We start from the raw sequence: 6,000 nt of genomic DNA on the forward strand, positions 1-6,000 counted from the left end.
CACTCATGTTCACCTGCTGCAAATGAGGGGAGGCTGCCTGACCCTGCAGATGCATTGCTCTCAGACTGAGAAGGACAAGATGCCTGTCACACTGCTCCAAAACTACAGAATGTTCTGGGCACAAGGACAGGAGATGGCAATGACTCTTGAGTTAGGTACAAAGGTGGACTGTAACCCAGCAAAGTCAGTCTCATCAGCTTCTTCTAGCAGCCAAGGATTTAGATAACCCATTGTCTGTGAGGCCAGCACAGCCCTGGGAGGCACAGCTTTGATGTAAAAGTGACTTCTGAACTGCTTATAAGCATCCTGTAGCCTAGGAGGCTCGTTAGTATCAGGGATCTTGAGGTTTTCCAGGGTAGTTCTCTAGGGATCAACATTAGGTCTGTGAAACGTGAAGTTGACTGAGGAGCTAACTAACAGGGAGGAGAAGAGAAAAAAGACAGATGTAGTAGAAGACGTGACTTTTAAGGCCTTAATTCACAAGGTGGGATCCAAAGCCAAAAGCCACGTCTGTGGTTTCAAACCAGGAAGGCAGTTCAAAACCATATCCTGGTTCAAACCAGGAAGGCAGTTGGGTGTCCAAGGGAATTACCTGAAAAACCTTTGTACTGCTACCTGTGTTTATTCTATCAACTTCAACCTTCCAGCTGTAGTGCCTGTACTTCCTTTGTAGTCATTGAAGTCTTGCATCTCCGGGGGACAGAGATCTATCTAGTCTCTGAGCTAAGCTCTCTGGCTGCCTCCAATGACCTTTGACCAAACAGATACAAACTTAGGTACTTCTGCTGTGTATTTAAAGGTAGGTGAGAGCAAGTGAAGAAACTGCTGCATGGAGGGGTCTTTATCTGCAGCTGTTCTCTCAAAAAACAACACATCTTTCTTTCTTCTAGGTGGCCATGAAATGAATGTGCCCCCTCTGATTACTGAATAGCTTGCTTGAGTGCATCACTTCCTTAGAAAATGAAACATCTGGGCTTAATTCCCCTCTAAGCCTCAGAGGCTTAATACTTAGCCCCATGAGAACAAACAAATCACTTACCTCTTGCTGACCTTGAAAGCCTGACTCCTGTTTATAGGCCGGCATCAACATTTTGTTTTTCATTCCAGCTTTTGTATGTGTCCACAGACATTATTTGGCAAGCCATTCTACTGGCTTAGCCAGAGATACCGCAGTGCTCCAGACACAAATATTTTGGCCAACATAGAGAAAAAGCCCCACAGTTTAGGGGAACAAATAGCATGTTTGTTGCAGTAAGAATAACTAATGGAAAAAAAAAAAAGTATTTTGAGTATCATCAGTTTATTTTACTTCATTTTTCTAGTCATGAATTGCACCCAGCTCCTCTATAATTACCTCCATTACATTATTTCAGTGAGAATGCTCTCCTGGGTTGTTATTTGCACTGAAACATTGGCTATTGCTCTCTCAGTGTAGTTTGTCCTTGTGCAGAAGTACCTGAGGACCTACCACAGTGCAGGTTTCCCTAGGAATGAGGACATATGAAGGGAAAGAACTTTTCTCAAAAAATCTTATGTGAGGCCTGAGGGAGGTAAGTCATGTCGGCCTTCCCTTCAGTATATTCTCAGCTCTTAGCCATGGGATATGACTATTGGTGATCTATGAGAATCTGATTTCTGATTCTGGGCAGGAGAGGTGAAATCTGAGTATTGGAAACGTCAGAAGTAGTTGTTTATGCATTGCATGGTAAGTGCCCAGGAAGACCTCTGCAACCGAGGTCTACTCATGTTGCATCTACTGTTTATGGGGATACTGCTGATTTATCTGTGTATAGGAACACCAAGGCAGCTTGGACATATGGGATTTGCTCTACAGCAAATCTCCAGCAGCCTAAGTAGTTCTAGGGTTGGCCAAGCCAGTGCTCTGGAATTGGGTTATGCATAGACAACAAAACTTCAGGAACCTTTGCATTTACAGCAGTACAGACACTCCAGACAAATGGATCTATCCCTCAGATTTCCTCCACCAAAAATTCCCAAATCAGAAAAAAGAGCTTTTCCAGGAGGTCCTAGATACATGCAAGCCCAGAGGAGTGACCTACTTGTAACATGTAGATCCTATTGATTTGTGAGGCAAAACTTCCTACAAATCCTGAAGGCTTCACCTAATCTTTCTCTTCTTGATCTGAATAAAAGTTGCACAAGAACCTTGGGTATGGCAAATACTGGTACAGAATAGTGTTGGAAACTCTCAAAATATTTTGGCATATCTAAATTAAATGTCTTTATACAGAAGCTGGTTTTATAACTCTAGAAGCAAATGTATTTTCCTTTGAGAATCCATTAATTGCTGCTCCTGGGTCTCATTATCTGAGCTGCATTTCAGTGAGACATTCTGAAGATCCTTGAAGGATGGAAAAATGTGAACTTTTAAAGAAGCTGGATATATGTCACACTGCCAGGATGGCTGCTGTTGATCCTCTGTCCTTCTAAGCTTTCTGCCACTTGAGTAATTCTGGTATTGATAAATGTTGTCTGTGAAACCTCAACATCTTTCTCAGAAAAAGGTCTTAAATGTCCAGAAGCCTGGACCAGCCAGGACCTATGATGATCCCTTGGTGTCCCTCACACACTGTTGCTCACTCTTTCTCAAGGTTCTGGCTGTGTGGAGATGTGAGTGGCAAGTGATGTAAAAAATGGTAACACTTTGTTACCTTGCAGAAGCAATCAGAACCAGAATGTCTCCATATATACACATACTCCAGTTTTCTCCTTTGGAGCTGTCCTTGGGCTTGGAGTGCCCAGAATCCTCTTTCTGCAGCAGTGATATCTCTTTTCCTTCAGGATCTCTGTTCTGGCATGTAACTATCTTTCTGCCTCCTCTCCTGGACTCATCTCTGTCTCTATACTTAGACCAAAATTTTCTGTCAATTAAAACTTTTATTGGCCATCGCAGGTTAGCTAGATGCCCACTCAGTAATTGCCTGCTTAGTTACTTGTCTCTTGAAATTCAGGTTTAGGAAAGCATCTGACTAGTGTGTTAATGAACATTTTGGACCATTAAACATCCATGAGAACAGAGGATGAAAAAAATGTAATGACTAGAAGAGTTCAAGCATTCTGTGATTTTCATATTGACTCCTTTTATGGGGTTAGCCTGGAAATGGGGAGAGCCTGAAATGGACTGGATTAATTGCTCTGGGAGCACATAGCCTCTTGGTTAACATTCTCCCTTCTGAAGATTCAGTGGACTCTTCCATCACGAGACTGTGAATGAAATGTATTTATTGCAGCTGACATGCTCAGGATCTCCTTGCTGTGGTCTGAGATGGGTGTGAGAAGTTGCTTAGGAGACCTGATGTACAGTCCCATCATGTGGCCAGAAATTATGTCTGTGGTGGTGCACATAGTGACCCTGGTAGAGGAAGGACCTTGGTAATGCTCCTAAGATGCTGCATGTATGGTTTTATGAGCGACAAAGTTAGCAGTGAATAGCTGCCCAATGTCTCCGTAACAGGTTATGTGACACATGCTGGCAGAAAGATGGCATCCCTGCTCAGCTATTAGCCCTGAATCACCATCTTTGAGAATTTCAGTACAAAATAAAATGAAGAGATAAAACAACCTATGGTGAGCAAAGGAAAACTCTGTATGTGAAATGAAATTGCCGTCTTCATGAATTAAACACAGGGAATTCATAATATCAAACTATTTTCAAGTTGTACCTACAGAGATTACACAAATCATTGCATAACAATTTACAGCCAGTCACACTGAAATAATAAATAGGCACAAAGTTTTAATTTCCTGGTCCTTTTATCTACAAAGAACTGAGCATTTAAATGATTACTGACATCATCCTTCACACAATTTCTGCAGAGCAGTCACCAAAGAACTAATGTAGACCTGACTGCATCTGTCATACTGCATTCGATTGGGCCAGCATTCAGTTCTGACCCTAAAGACTGTAAAGACTGTAAAAGGCATACAAGTGCATGTATTGCCTTTGCAAATGTTTGATGATAAATTAAGGTGGCATTAATTCCCAAATAATTAATTATGAATTGTTCAGCCATTCTCTTAATTAAAAAGTTCTTCATAAGCTTTATCTACCCTGTTTGGTATCCTATGATTTACTGCTGAAGCATCTCCATGTTAAAAGAGAGCTTGCTATTTCCAGAAAGTCATATAGAATGAATAATGAAGTACTTTTTATTAAATGGCTGTGAAAATCAAAATCTCACTACCAGTATTTCATGGAGGGTTCATCTTAGAAGAAAGGAGATGCATATGGGATTGAACCAGTGTGACAAGAAATCTTCAGCAGTAGAGATCATAATCTGCCTCTACAAAATGAGAGACATGCTGGTGTGATAAATAATACTTGCTTTGAAAAGCAAATGCAATACTTGCCCATTCAATTTCCTAGTCTTGAATGTACACAAAGTCTCACCAAACAAACAGCTTGCTTCACTCCTGTTATTTCTTGTTATACTTGTTCTAGGTTGTACCCAGAAACAGCATTAAGCTGCCATACATAGTATACAGACATCAGGTACACAAACCAACCACAAATATGAGCACTGCCCTATTGTGGTAAAGGAGACAGACTTTATTACTTGTACTGTAAATAGTTGGAAGGTGTTCAAATGCTGCTGTAATGGATGAAGTATGACATAAGTAGATAGATCCAGAGGTAGTTCCAGAGATTTATTCCTGAGAATATAATTCCAGTCTACACATCTGCATTCTGTGATACACTTCAAAAAAGAAAAAAAGCTTCTGCACCTGCATTGTTATTTTACAGGTTTATGGGGACATTATAAAACTCCTTCCTGAAGACTTTTTTTTTTTTTTCCCCTGTATTTAGAATACTGTTCCTAGGAAGTAACAATTTATGAGAGTACAAACAGTGAAAATCCTCTCAGAATCTTTCTGGATGTCTTAGCTTGTACAGAATTACCAAGGCTTATTTTATTACTATTGATTTACTGGTGTTAGGTTTTCAGAGGATATTTTCACGAATGAATGCAACCATATTTCTAGGTTTTATCCTTTTTCAGAACAGCTAGGGCCTGTTCTTACTTTCAGCAATATGGAGGCCATGCCGTCAACACCTAAAATGATGACAGCTCCCATAGAATCTTTGCAGTACTGCATTAATCCTCAGATAAGGCAACACCTTTCCTTCCAGCTGCAGTTTCTCTGAGCTGATGTAATTTATTCTCCCTGTTTCAGAAGTTGTATGGGTGAGCCAGCCCCGAGGACGGGTCAGGAGAAAGCAAAGAGGAGCAGCATGTGTACTTGCAAGTGTGAGTGTGAAAGGAGGAAAAGGCAGCAGTATAACAGCATATTTATAGGGCAGCAGTAGAAGATGGCAACTCTTGGTGCTGTGTGCCAAGGTCTGAGCCGTGATAATGCACAAGGCTGCTGCCTCTCCCTGGCCAGCGATCCAGCCTGGAGGTGGACAGTCCTACTGCTTCCAAAGCACTTCTTACAGCTCTGAGCAGGACCCTGACCATTGTTTCTGGAAATAGTGGGGTGTGAGACTGGCCAAGGGAAACTTACATCTTGTTGTGTGAGGTTGTTCCACGTGCTTCTGCTAGACCATCTACTGTGGTCACCAAGGAGGCCCCAAAGTTGAGTTTCAAAAGCAGAATTCTAGGGTGCTGCTCTGACTTCCCTGCAGGCATGTTCTTCCTAAAGTCTGTATTGCAGCAAGACTTTCTAAGTGAAAAAGTGCTGTACAGGTTCTGTAACATCTTCGCAGAATTCTTTAAACTTTTCCAACAAAAGTGCTGTTAAAACCAGAAAAACTAAATGCAAATCATTGTATCATAAAGTTTGAAGAGATTAATTTCTTCTCGTTCCACTCCTTTCCTTTCATTTATCTCATTACTATTCTCTAGAATTTACAGAAATCTGTAATTTGATATTTTTCATTTTGCAATAGAATGGTCTGTCTTTTCTTGGCATCTAAATACCATTCAAAATTCATTGTGTTATATTGTCTGGGCATTGCTTGTAAGACATTACATTTTT

Source organism: Cinclus cinclus, chromosome 2, assembly GCF_963662255.1.
Source record: "Cinclus cinclus chromosome 2, bCinCin1.1, whole genome shotgun sequence".
In the NCBI taxonomy this organism is placed as follows: domain Eukaryota; kingdom Metazoa; phylum Chordata; class Aves; order Passeriformes; family Cinclidae; genus Cinclus; species Cinclus cinclus.